This window comes from Protomyctophum parallelum (assembly GCF_964188405.1).
Source record: "Protomyctophum parallelum genome assembly, chromosome: 1".
Taxonomy (NCBI): Eukaryota; Metazoa; Chordata; class Actinopteri; order Myctophiformes; family Myctophidae; genus Protomyctophum; species Protomyctophum parallelum.
The window spans coordinates 72,605,584-72,618,578 of NC_139697.1; positions in this window are offsets into that span (position 1 = coordinate 72,605,584).

A 12,995-nucleotide genomic window follows, 5' to 3' on the forward strand; every position below is an offset into this window, starting at 1 on the left:
CAAACATTTCCTCAGTGCCATCACATTTGGTTGGAGGCAAGCTCACTGGTCTGGAGTGGATACCCAAAACACGATACACTCCCGGGGGATTGTCTACTGTATTTCCCAGGAGTGTTAGAAAGTTTTTGTTTATCCATCAGGCTCAGTGACACCGATGTTGAATTCATCAGCTTTTTTTTTTTAGAGTGTGTGTGTGTGTGTGCGTGCGTGTGTGCGTGCACGTGTGTGCGTGCGTGTGCGAGCACATACATCAGTAATCCAGTGAGAGTGACACAGATTCCCTTTTGTCCTTATGTAGATATCCATTTCTTTAGGGGCAATGGTGCCCCCTTGTGCTGTAACTGTACCCAAGCACAGATGGCAGCATGTAGGCCTACTGCAGGGTTTCAAGCCTTTTTGCTGCTACTAACTTGGGAACAACAATAATGTCTCCAATCTGGACCCAGGGTCTGTATTTTTAGGATAGTAGATAAACATAATTCTAAAACACAGCGATTCATTTGTAAATAATTGGTTGTATAAAAGCATTTCTTTATTTTTTGTTGAATTCAGGGAACATATGTCTTTGGATATTTGGATAAAATGATAAATATATTTTTTACTTTTTTAGTTTCATAAAGCGGTCTTGAACATAGCTTTGATTGTCCTTCAAGATAATTGTCTCCAACAGGCTGAAGGCATAGGGAGAGTGCACTTGTGTGTGTGTCCGTCTGTGAACAGCAAATCTCTGGCACTGTTGGCTTGATCGCAGCCAAACTCTGCACACACACTCCCTGGATGCCAAAGCCACCAGGCGCCACCAGGAGGCCATTTTTGACAGTACACCGGAAATGATGAAGAAAAGAAGAAAATCATGGTTTTTGATGACATACTGTAATATGTCGTTTTTCTTGGTTTTTGACGATAAAAACCAAAATAATGAATATCATGAAAAACTACATAGGGCCTACTATAACTATAACTATACCAGTAAGACGCCTGAGGGCGAGAAGCGACCTCGAGGTCATCTGCACGCATCTGCCACGTTGACGGCAGACTGCTGGGCAAGCGGTGGCGCAGATCAACATGGAATGAATTCTGTACTGGCCATATAAGGAGCATGTCTTGAGTGTACAGGGTTTGATGAGGTCAGATCAACATATGGAATGTCAGAACAGGTCAGCTCCATATCTAAGGGTGGACATTCTCTTGAGTGTACAGGGTTTGATGAGGGCCCAGGTAGGGGCCTTAATTTTCGGCCTGTTGAGAACTTTAGTTTTCGCCAGCTGCCGTGCACGGCTGCACTAATAACTTTGGGCAGGCCCGTCTAGAGTTTGAATGGACAGGTGGGCCTGTTGAGAACTCTAGTTTTCGCCGGCTGCCGGGCGCGGCTGCACTAATAACTTTGGGGCAGGCCCGTCTAGAGTTTGAAATTTGAATGGACAGGTATAAGTCAAAAGGGATACGTCAAAGAGGAAGGATGAATGGGGAAGGATCAACATATGGAAGAACATGTTCTGAAACATATCCATAGAGAGATATATCCATGGAGATTGAGGTTTGAGGTCAGATGTAGAGTTCCTGGCCAATATTGATGACATCAGGGATCTTCATATATGGGCTTAACTGCGACAGCAAGTCGCAACTATGGCACATCTCCATCCCTGATGATGTCACATGATGTCACAAGACCTGGGCGCCATATAGAACTGTTAAGTATAGAGCTGTTGTAGGGTGGAATTCATTACCAGGATATATAATACAAAATCATGGTAAAACAGTATCTTCCAATATTTCATAAATCTGACTGATTTGTGTTTAACCATATTAATTCCATTGATGTGTTTTTATTTGAATTATGTTTTATTTATTATTTCAATATTCCTTTTTAGTTAATTTGATGACATAAGGAAAAAAATCAAATGTATATGGAGCTATAGAAAACCCTTCCCTCTCTTTTGATGATGAAATGATGATGATAAAAATGTAAAATTGCAATTGTTTTGAGATGTATGTGTTATCCTTTGTTAGTGAACCATTGTATGTTTGTGTATTATAGCTGTCGTATGTTGTGGTGAATGATCTGTTGTGTTTTGTGTACTGGACCGCAGGAAGAATAGCCATGCTTTTGCAAGTTCTAATGGGGATCCATAATAAAGTAAAGTAAAGAATATGGTGCCTGACCAACACACTGATGGTGCCCACACACTGACGGGAAATGCACAATTCCATAGTTAACTGCGACCTTTGGTCGCAATTATAATTTTCATATTGTTTTATCGTCGAAATCCATAAAAACGGACATACTATACATAGTATGTTGTTTTTCATGATTTTTGACCAAAATGATTAAAATCATGAAAAAAAGCAACATGCTATATTATGTCATACTAATATAGTATGTCGTTTTTCATGACTGTTGAGGTATACTGGGATTCATTTTCTCAGCAATTCTCTTTTTGAAGCCAATTGACTTGTCACAATCAAAAGGGACACAACGTCAGAGCCAGGACTTGAACCTGTGACCTCATGATTCACAGGCAGGCTCTTTACCAGTGAGCCACTAGCTGTGCTTGCTGTGTACAAAAAGCCACGTAGGCTACACAATGACAGAAGAGCCAGAGGCTTGTTTCCAATGTGGTTCAAAAACATTTGAACGTCTACTCTAGATAAACAACAGCACAACAAATGATAGACAAATGTCCTGTAAGTAAAGTACATCGTTTTTGTATCAATGTTGTTATTCAAATGCGCAGGAAGACTGTCATGGCATGTAGCAAGTGTCTCAGTGAGTTAAGCCTTAATGCTCTGGAGGTTGTGGGTTCACACCCTGCTCTATTCTTTACTTTTTTTACTTTCCAGCATGTGTTTCCACAGTAAGCTGAATTTTACAAAGTGTGAATGGAGTTTCTAGGTGATTTTTTGCGTGCCACTATCTGCCATTATAAATTTCTCAAATTTGAAAGCACTATATTTCTATAACTATGAAACATTTCAAAGATTCCCTTTCAGGCAAGCATGTCCACCGTAACATGAACCTAAATAGGTTTGAATGGGGTTTATAAAGTATGTAGGACTAGTAGCATGCCAAAGTTATACATTTCTCATATTTGGTTTCGGACGGCATACTATGGCGTTTTTTGTGATTTTGGAGGATTTGAAAAAAAGATGAAAATCATGAAAAAACGACATACTATAGTTCATGGTTTCAGACGGCATACTATATTATGTCATATTTTCATGATTTTGGGACACTATGTCAGAGCCAGGACTTGAACCTGTGGCCTCCTGATTCCCAGGCAGGCTCTGTACCCAGTGAGCCATGTAGCAACTCATAATGTAATAACTGCTCATAATGTAATAAGGGCTCAAAAAGGCTCATAATGTAATAAGTAAAATGTAATAAAAACTCATAATGTAATAATCAGCTCATAATGTAATAAAATCATGAGCGCATAACGTAATAACAGATTTTTCTATAAAAGACGTGTTACGTTATGAACGAACATAAGGCAACTCATAATGTAATAAAAGTTCATAATGTAATAATGGCCCATATTGGTGAGAAAAGTCTTACACTGTCATTTGTATTACCTATGTTGACAACTGTAGACTTTCATATGGCCCATATAGTCTTACACTGTCATTTTATTACCTATGTTGACAAATGTAGACTTTCATATGGCCCATATAGTCTTACACTGTCATTGTTATTACCTCTGTTGACAAATGTAGACTTTCATATGGCCCATATAGTCTTACACTGTCATTGTTATTACCTCTGTTGACAAATGTAGACTTTCATATGGCCCATATAGTCTTACACTGTCATTGTTATTACCTCTGTTGACTTTCATATGGCCCATACTGGCCATACACTGTCATTTGTATTACCTCTGTTGACAAATGTACTTTCTTATGGCCCATATAGTCTTACACTGTCATTTTTATTACCTCTGTTGACAAATGTAGACTTTCTTATGGCCCATATAGTCTTACACTGTCATTGTTATTACCTCTGTTGACAAATGTAGACTTTCATATGGCCCATATAGTCTTACACTGTCATTGTTATTACCTCTGTTGACAAATGTAGACTTTCATATGGCCCATACTGGCCATACACTGTCATTTGTATTACCTCTGTTGACAAATGTACTTTCTTATGGCCCATATAGTCTTACACTGTCATTTTTATTACCTCTGTTGACAAATGTAGACTTTCTTATGGCCCATATAGTCTTACACTGTCATATTTATTACTTCTGTTGACAAATGTAGACTTTCTTATGGCCCATATAGTCTCACACTGTCACATTTATTACTTCTGTTGACAAATGTAGACTTATTATGGCCCATATTGTTGAGAAGTCTTACACTGTAAATGATGTATTACCTCTGTTGAACTTATGGTCCATATTGTTGAGAAAAGTCTTACACTTACAATTACTTCTGTTGAGAAATATGTCATGTCAGTAACATGGTCAGTGACCAGTATCATATTGGTATAATCATGGTCAGTATCATAACAGTATCATGGTCAGTATCATGGCCAATATAAAGTCAGTATCATGTCCATATCATGGTCAGTATCATGGCCAATATCATGTCGATATCATGGCCAGTAGCATGGTTAGTTTAGAGGAAATCTGGTCCGTTTGTTCGTTTTATTTCGTCACACTTTTAGCAAGATTTGTTGCATTTTATTTCATCACACTTTAAGCAAGATTGAGAATGATCATTAAAAAAGCAGCAATCAATGGGACATGGAAGACACCTGCAATGTCGGAGCGGATCCGAATCACACTGCAGGAACTGTAAAGGCTGCCACGTAAAGTGAGATGTTGATTAATTGATTATACCACATATTCCGAGGAGTCATGTATCAATTGTACCCTGGGATGGAAAGAAATATTGAATGGATAATTTGGTAAGTACAACTTAACTTGTTTTATGTAAGAAAAACATGATAAAAAACAAGGAATGCGTGCCAAACAGAAAATAGGTATTCACTCTGTGAATGTAATTAGACGTGCCTGTCGGCCATTATTATTATTATTATTATTGTTATTATTATACCGTTCAACCGTTGTCAACTTGTCAATATTGTTTTAACTATCTGTCTGTGTCTCTTTTGTGCCCATACTGTATATGGAGATCTCTGTATCTGTCTGTCTGCCTGTGCCTGAAATGTGCAAACTGACTGAAAAGTGTACTGATTATGTAATCAATTTGCAGGTGTGGGGTTGCCATGGCAATCAATTGGCTGAGGCAGAGGCTGGAAATTGCACAGGTGAGGGGACCACTGGCAGAGCCTGAGCAGAGCCTTTTGTGGTGGTTCTGGAGAACCGTGGGTCTGACCGACTCGATACCGGGCACTGCACTCCCTGTGGGGGTGTGGAACGCGTTTGTCAAATGTGAAGTTGGTGGGTCAAACGGTTCTCAAGTTACGTGCATTACAATCGTACACACACGTACGTATGCACGCAGACGTAGCAAATTCTATAGTAGATGCCAGTCCCTCTCTAGGCTGAACACAAAATATCAATCAAGTGACATGTTGACATAATTGAATAAAGTAGGTCAATTAGTGAGCATCAGCATCACCTGAAAGCACCTGTGACTAGCCCTTGAAATAGGATGGAAGGCAGGCAGACTGTTGTGTTTCTCAAGCCCTTGAAATAGGACAGAAGGCAACCAATGACTACAAATAACTAAACCAAACTTATTACTGTTAATGGTAAGCTTTAATTTTGTACCTCACATGCACACGCACAGGCACACACACACAGTCACACACACGCATGCACGCACACACACACACACACACACACACACACACACACACACACACACACACACTTTGTGGAAGGACAATGGTCCAACTATGTGCAAAGCATGCATCGCATTCAAACCTATGGGGATCATCTAACTGTGCAAAGAGCAGCTATAATATTCAATGTGCAGTTTCTTATTGTTTCAACACTAGGTGTGGATGCGACATCCATAATATCTCCATGTGGTCACTATGACAGTAGTCAAATGGTGGTCCGTGGCTCAGATACTGAATGAATAAAGGACCTCGACTTGATGCAAAAACAATTTTGTTTGTTAAGAAGAAAACAAACTCGGTCCTCGACTAGGAGGAGGGCCAGAACCCGGGCCCCAATGTTAACAAACCTTAGACTGTAACCATTCGGCTACTGGATCACGGTTTTATAAAGTAGTAGTAACATATATAAACACAACAAGTAACTTCATAAGCGACATGTTTGAGCCACGGACTACCATTTTACATGACTCTCACAATGGTGGTGTGTTGTTTTATAATGTCATTTATATTGTATGCCGTTATAATGTTTAGAAAGGCTTTATTTTTTGAAAGACTTAAGGACCCTTACATGGAAATGCCTTCTTGTTCAGAAGAGGCCACTGTGACATTTGACCTAGTTAAGGCAGGTGTGTGAGTTTGATGATTGCACTGGATAGTAATCAGCTGTGTGGGCTTGCAAACATCATTTGTGTTAGAAGCAGCACAGAGAGTGCACCCACTCCTTCTCTGTGCAACAATTAAATGTGATGCTTTTCCTTTCTAACTTCTACAAATCTTCACCATGAGGCAATGCTGTAAGTTGGAATTCATTGGAATGTATTGTATTTCATGATTGTGTACTTGTGAACGTCAATTTCTTACATAATTTAGTTAATGTTAAAAAAAAAAGATTTCATGGTAATTTTGGATTAAAAAGGATTGTATTTACAACTTAAGCTACTGTAAAATTAAGAACAGGACAACTGAACTCATACATGTTGTATTGTATTTTACGTTTGTTTCAGTTTTTATTCCATGACTTGTAAAGATGAAGAATCTACAGTAAAGAACAATCTTACGTCACGATTCTGTCGTTTATGGGAAGTGGAGTTTAGCTCGCTGTTGAGCTGAAGTTCAGCATACACTTTGGCAGGAACAGTACAGTAAAAAAGCATACTTTGACTGGTGTTGTGCTTGAAGAGAGATGACATCAAAGAAAAGCGACACATCTTCTTTGACGAGCAAGAGGAGCTCACGGACATCAGGCTCATCGACCAGCGCAGCCGCTCGTGCCCGCGGAAAAGCAGAGGCTGCCAAGATACGAGCAGAATATGCGGCCCAAGAAGCTCAACTCAAGGTGGAAAAGGCTACTATGGAAGCAGATATGCACCAGCAAAAGGCTACTATGGAAGCAGATATGCACCAGCAAAAGGCTGCTATGGAATCAAAGTTACAAATAGCTTCAGCAAGATACGAAGCTGATTTAGGAGTGCTCTCTTTCAAGCGTGAAGCAGACGCAGCTGTTGCAGAAGCAGTAGTTTTGGAGATGGCCGAAGTCTATCACGACCCTCTAGTGTTAGACGAGATCGCAGAAGAGGATAAAACGGAGAGGACACGTGCGTTTGTACATTCTCAACAAGCAGATGCAGCTGTTGCAGAGGCAGTAGCTTTGGAGACGGATGAAGTATACTACGACCCTCAAGCGTTAAATGAGATCTCAGAAGAGGATAAAATGGAGAGAACAGAGTTTGTTAAACCTCAACAAAAATTAAACTCATTCGGCAATCAGCCACCCGAACAAGTGATCTCTCCACCGCAAGACCGTGTTGACGCCAACAATCCGACACAGCCAAGCACAAGTTTTGTTTCTCCACCGATACAGCAACGCCAAGCAAGAGACAGCTCACCACGCGTCAAAGCCGTTTGCAAAACCAATCACCAAACCAGTGATGCAAGCACACCACGTCGTGTTAAAATGGAATACAAGTCCCCTAAACAAGAGCACAAATATCAGGTACATTCAAGCAGGGACTACTCCAAGTTGAATGTTTCTGCCCTGCCATACACCCCCCAAGGTACACCAGCAGCTAATGCCAATGCACCCACCACAGAACCACTTGCAATCCTCCTCGCTCGGCGAGACTTGGTGAGCTCTAGCCTATATCAGTTCGATGACAGGCCCGAAAACTACCGCGCTTGGTACTCATCCTACACCAACACTACTCGTGGGTTAGGCCTCACAGCAACAGAGGATTTGGATTTAATGACACGGTGGCTCGGTAGGGAATCCAGCGAACATGTCAAACGTATGCGCTCCGTGCATGTAAATAACCCTGCATCAGCTCTCCAAAAGGCATGGGAGAGACTCCGTGAATATTATGCAGCTCCCGAAATTCTAGAGAACTCTCTATTCAAGCGGCTGGATGACTTCCCACGAGTGACGGCGAAAGACCACAAAAAGCTACAGGACTTAGGAGATCTTCTCATGGAGCTCCAGGGTGCAAAGGAGGACGGATACCTCAGGGGGCTGTCATATCTGGACACTTCACGGGGCATAAACCCCATTGTCGAGAAGCTACCTTTCGGGCTCCAAGAAAAATGGATCTCCACCGGCTCCAAATGGAAGGAGGACAATGACGGTTGTTACCCACCATTCCAGTACTTCGCCCGGTTTGTCTGCCACGAAGCTCGGAAGCGTAACGACCCAAGCTTTCTTCTTTCCAGTAGTGGAACTGCACCTGCAAAAACAGACAGACCAATCACGGTTCACAAGACCAACGTCTCTACAGCAGAACCTGATGCAGACAACCTTGTGAAAAGCGACAATGACCCACGCAAAACATGCCCAATCCACAACCTTCCTCACCCACTGAGGAAGTGCAGGACCTTCAGAAACAGAACACTCTCGGACAGGAAGGCCTTTCTCATGGAGAAGGGAATTTGTTTCAAATGTGTATCCTCAGCCACACATCTAGCGAAGGACTGCAAAAATGCAGTAAAGTGTGAGGAGTGCGACAGCGACTTTCACGAAACAGCCATGCATCCCGGACCAGTGTTACAGACACCCAGGGCCTCTTCACCTTCAGCAGAGAATGGCGGGGAGGAGGAAGACGACCAGGCCAGCGAACAAATCGTCACCTCCAGCTGTACAGAGGTATGTGACCTGGGCCAAGTTGGAAGATCGTGCTCTAAGATCTGCCTAGTAAGGCTGTACCCAAAATATTCAAGGGACAACGCTATCAATGCTTACGTAATACTGGATGACCAGAGCAACAGGTCGTTGGCTAGATCCGATTTCTTCAACCTGTTTAACATAAAGGCTGAACCATCTTCATACTACCTGAAGACGTGTTCTGGTATGGTTCAGACATCAGGCAGGAAAGCCGAAGGGTTCCAGATCGAGTCGTTGGATGGCAATCTCAGCATTCCCCTGCCACCACTTCTCGAGTGCAATGACATCGTCAACAACAGGTCCGAAATCCCAACACCGAGCGCGGCTATGCATCACCCGCATCTAAGGAATATTGCAGAATACATCCCAGAGCTAGACCCACAAGCAGAGATCCTGCTGTTGCTCGGCAGAGATGTCACAAGATTACACCAAGTGAGGCAACAGGTCACAGGGCCTTATGACGTTGACGGGCCGTACGATGCCCCGTTCGCCCAGCGCCTTGACTTGGGCTGGGTGCTGGTAGGAGATGTATGTTTGGACAACACTCACAAGCCCACAGTCACAACATTCAAGACCGACGTGCAAGAAAGAGGTCGCCCTTCAACCCTCCAACCTTGCACAAGCTTCATGCACGTTAAAGCAAAACCCTGCCATGGCGGGGAGTCACATGACAGTCTTTTCAGGTCCAACAAGAAGGCTGTAGTCTCACGCTCTCAAGGAGACTTCACAGAACAGGAGGTCTGCACCAAAACAGTGGAACATACCTACCCTGCAATGCAGTCAAGAGTCAAAAAGAAACCTTTAACAAGGGCACGTTCTGCTGAAGGACAATCACGCTGCTCAGAACGAATGGCCAATGGAAGTGACCACCACCTTCCCTAGGAAAAAGGAAAAACGTGGACAAGAAGACTTTAGAGTCTAGACCAAGGTTATGCAAAGACTTTTTGTAGACTAGGCTTGGTTCTGCTCCTATCTACAGTTCTACACAGAGGACTCGTATTCAGAACCCGCATTGTGAAAGATAAGTTGTTGACCTCATAAAAGGTCAGGCGGGGAGTGTGTTGTTTTATAATGTCATTTATATTGTATGCCGTTATAATGTTTAGAAAGGCTTTATTTTTTGAAAGACTTAAGGACCCTTACATGGAAATGCCTTCTTGTTCAGAAGAGGCCACTGTGACATTTGACCTAGTTAAGGCAGGTGTGTGAGTTTGATGATTGCACTGGATAGTAATCAGCTGTGTGGGCTTGCAAACATCATTTGTGTTAGAAGCAGCACAGAGAGTGCACCCACTCCTTCTCTGTGCAACAATTAAATGTGATGCTTTTCCTTTCTAACTTCTACAAATCTTCACCATGAGGCAATGCTGTAAGTTGGAATTCATTGGAATGTATTGTATTTCATGATTGTGTACTTGTGAACGTCAATTTCTTACATAATTTAGTTAATGTTAAAAAAAAAAGATTTCATGGTAATTTTGGATTAAAAAGGATTGTATTTACAACTTAAGCTACTGTAAAATTAAGAACAGGACAACTGAACTCATACATGTTGTATTGTATTTTACGTTTGTTTCAGTTTTTATTCCATGACTTGTAAAGATGAAGAATCTACAGTAAAGAACAATCTTACGTCACGATTCTGTCGTTTATGGGAAGTGGAGTTTAGCTCGCTGTTGAGCTGAAGTTCAGCATACACTTTGGCAGGAACAGTACAGGTGGTGAGTGGCTCAAATGGGTCTGAGAGGCTAAATGCCCTCAAATGGCGGTCCGTGGCTCAAATGCTGAATAAATGATCGACTAGAGGTGAAAAGAGTATTGTTTGGTTGGTAAAAGCACAAACATTCTGGTAAATTTTCGGGAAGCAAACAAACATTCTTTGAAATTGGCGGGAAAAGATCCCGGGCACTAATGTTAATAAGGCACAGTCACTAACCACTCTCCTACAGTAATACATACAAAACATCAACATGGTACAAACAAAGGATTAAAAGCAATCTTCTACATTTTGTGTGTTTTGGGGAAATTAAGCAGATGCTTAACAATTAAACTATTGAGAGTGTAAAGATCTACTATTGGAGTCCATTTGGTTACCTAAATTAAATTGCTCTGTATTGTGACAGTAATCATTGCTATAGTCACAGTGTGTTCAGTAACAGTGTTAAATAGCTCTATAGTGTGACAGTAATCATTGCTATAGAGTGTGTGTTCAGTAACAGTGTTAAATAATTCTATAGTGGGACAGTAATCATTGCTAGAGTGTGTGCTCAGTAACAGTGTTAAATAGCTCTATAGTGTGACAGTAATCATTGCTATAGAGTGTGTTCAGTAACAGTGTTAAATAATTCTATAGTGTAACAGTAATCATTGCTATAGAGTGTGTTCAGTAACAGTGTTAAATAATTCTATAGTGTAACAGTAATCATTGCTATAGAGTGTGTTCAGTAACAGTGTTAAATAGCTCTATAGTGTGACAGTAATCATTGCTATAGAGTGTGTGTTCAGTAACAGTGTTAAATAATTCTATAGTGTGACAGTAATCATTGCTAGAGTGTGTTCAGTAACAGTGTTAAATAGCTCTATAGTGTGACAGTAATCATTGCTATAGAGTGTGTGTTCAGTAACAGTGTTAAATAATTCTATAGTGTGACAGTAATCATTGCTAGAGTGTGTGTTCAGTAACAGTGTTAAATAGCTCTATATATTGTGACAGTAATCATTGCTTTAGTGTTTGTTCAGTAACAGAGGTCTCCCGGTCCCTCCAGCTTTTTGTTAAACAGAAAAAGCTTTTTCTGAAACTGCAATTTTATCCAATCAGGAACGCAGTCAGGATACAGATTAAACAAGTAGAATTGTAATGTAACAGACACAAATAGAACTGGAACATTAAGCTCATAAATAGCTACTTTCTCCTGATTGGCTGAAAATGTGTCACCTGATTTCTTTTTAAAACCCCTTTCTATTTATTAAAGAGCTGGAGAGACAGGAATATTCCTGTTACTTAACACTGTTACTGAACACACACTATAGCAATTATTACTTTCACAATAACTTTGTAATGCTACTGATGTTTGTGTGCAATATTTGAGCTGACAGGCCTTTTTATGTCAATCAATCAAGTCACCTTAATTCAAGTGATAGATTATATACAGGGGCATGCCATGTGGTCTACCTGCACAGCCTTTGTGATCTACTGGTAGATCACAATGTAAATGTGGGCACCCCTGCAATACAGGATTCCTGTCCAGAATTGTTTTTATTAAATATAGAGGGTTTAAGTCGTTCTAAATGTGTGTGTTTCTTTTTCTGTCTTTCTTTCTTAGGACGGAGATCAAGGTAGACAGCTAGCCTGCCTGCAACTTGAATGAGGTGTGTAAACATTTATTTCACAGGTGTGGGTGTTGACCTTGGCTTTTGTGTTCTCCAGATGTTTTTTAAAGGAGAGTGTCCTGTCCAGTGTAACTCCAAGTTACATGGGGTGGGTATGGTTGGAGAGTTTGTGACCATCCCAAGTGACGCTCAGTTCTTTTTCCCCGTCTCGGTTCCTCAGGTGGAAGCTGCATAGTTGGGTTTTTGATGGGTTGGGTTTCACGTGGTTGTATTGTAGTAGCTTGACATTTCTTGGAGGGCACTTTCAAGGACAGACTCAATCTTCTGGAAGTCTATTGTTGGGTGGTAATGCAGAGGTTGTCGGCGTAGATGAAACGCTGGCATTCTGTGGGTAGTGGCTGGTCGTTTGTGTAGATATTGAAAAGGAGGGGGGCGAGCACGCTACCTTGTGGGAGGCCGTTCTTTTGGGCTTTCCATTTACTCCTCTGGTCATTTAACTGGACATAGAAGCGCCTGTTGTTGAGGAGGCTTTTCCTGACCATTGTGCAGTGTTGGACAGTGTCGTAGGCAGCAGAGAGATCTCTGAATGCTGCTCCAGTTATTTGTTTTCCCTCAAACCCATCCTCAATGTGTTGGGTGAGGTTGAGCTCTGTCCAGCACAGGAGCGGCTGGTACGGAAACCAGCTTGGTCTTTAGTCAGCT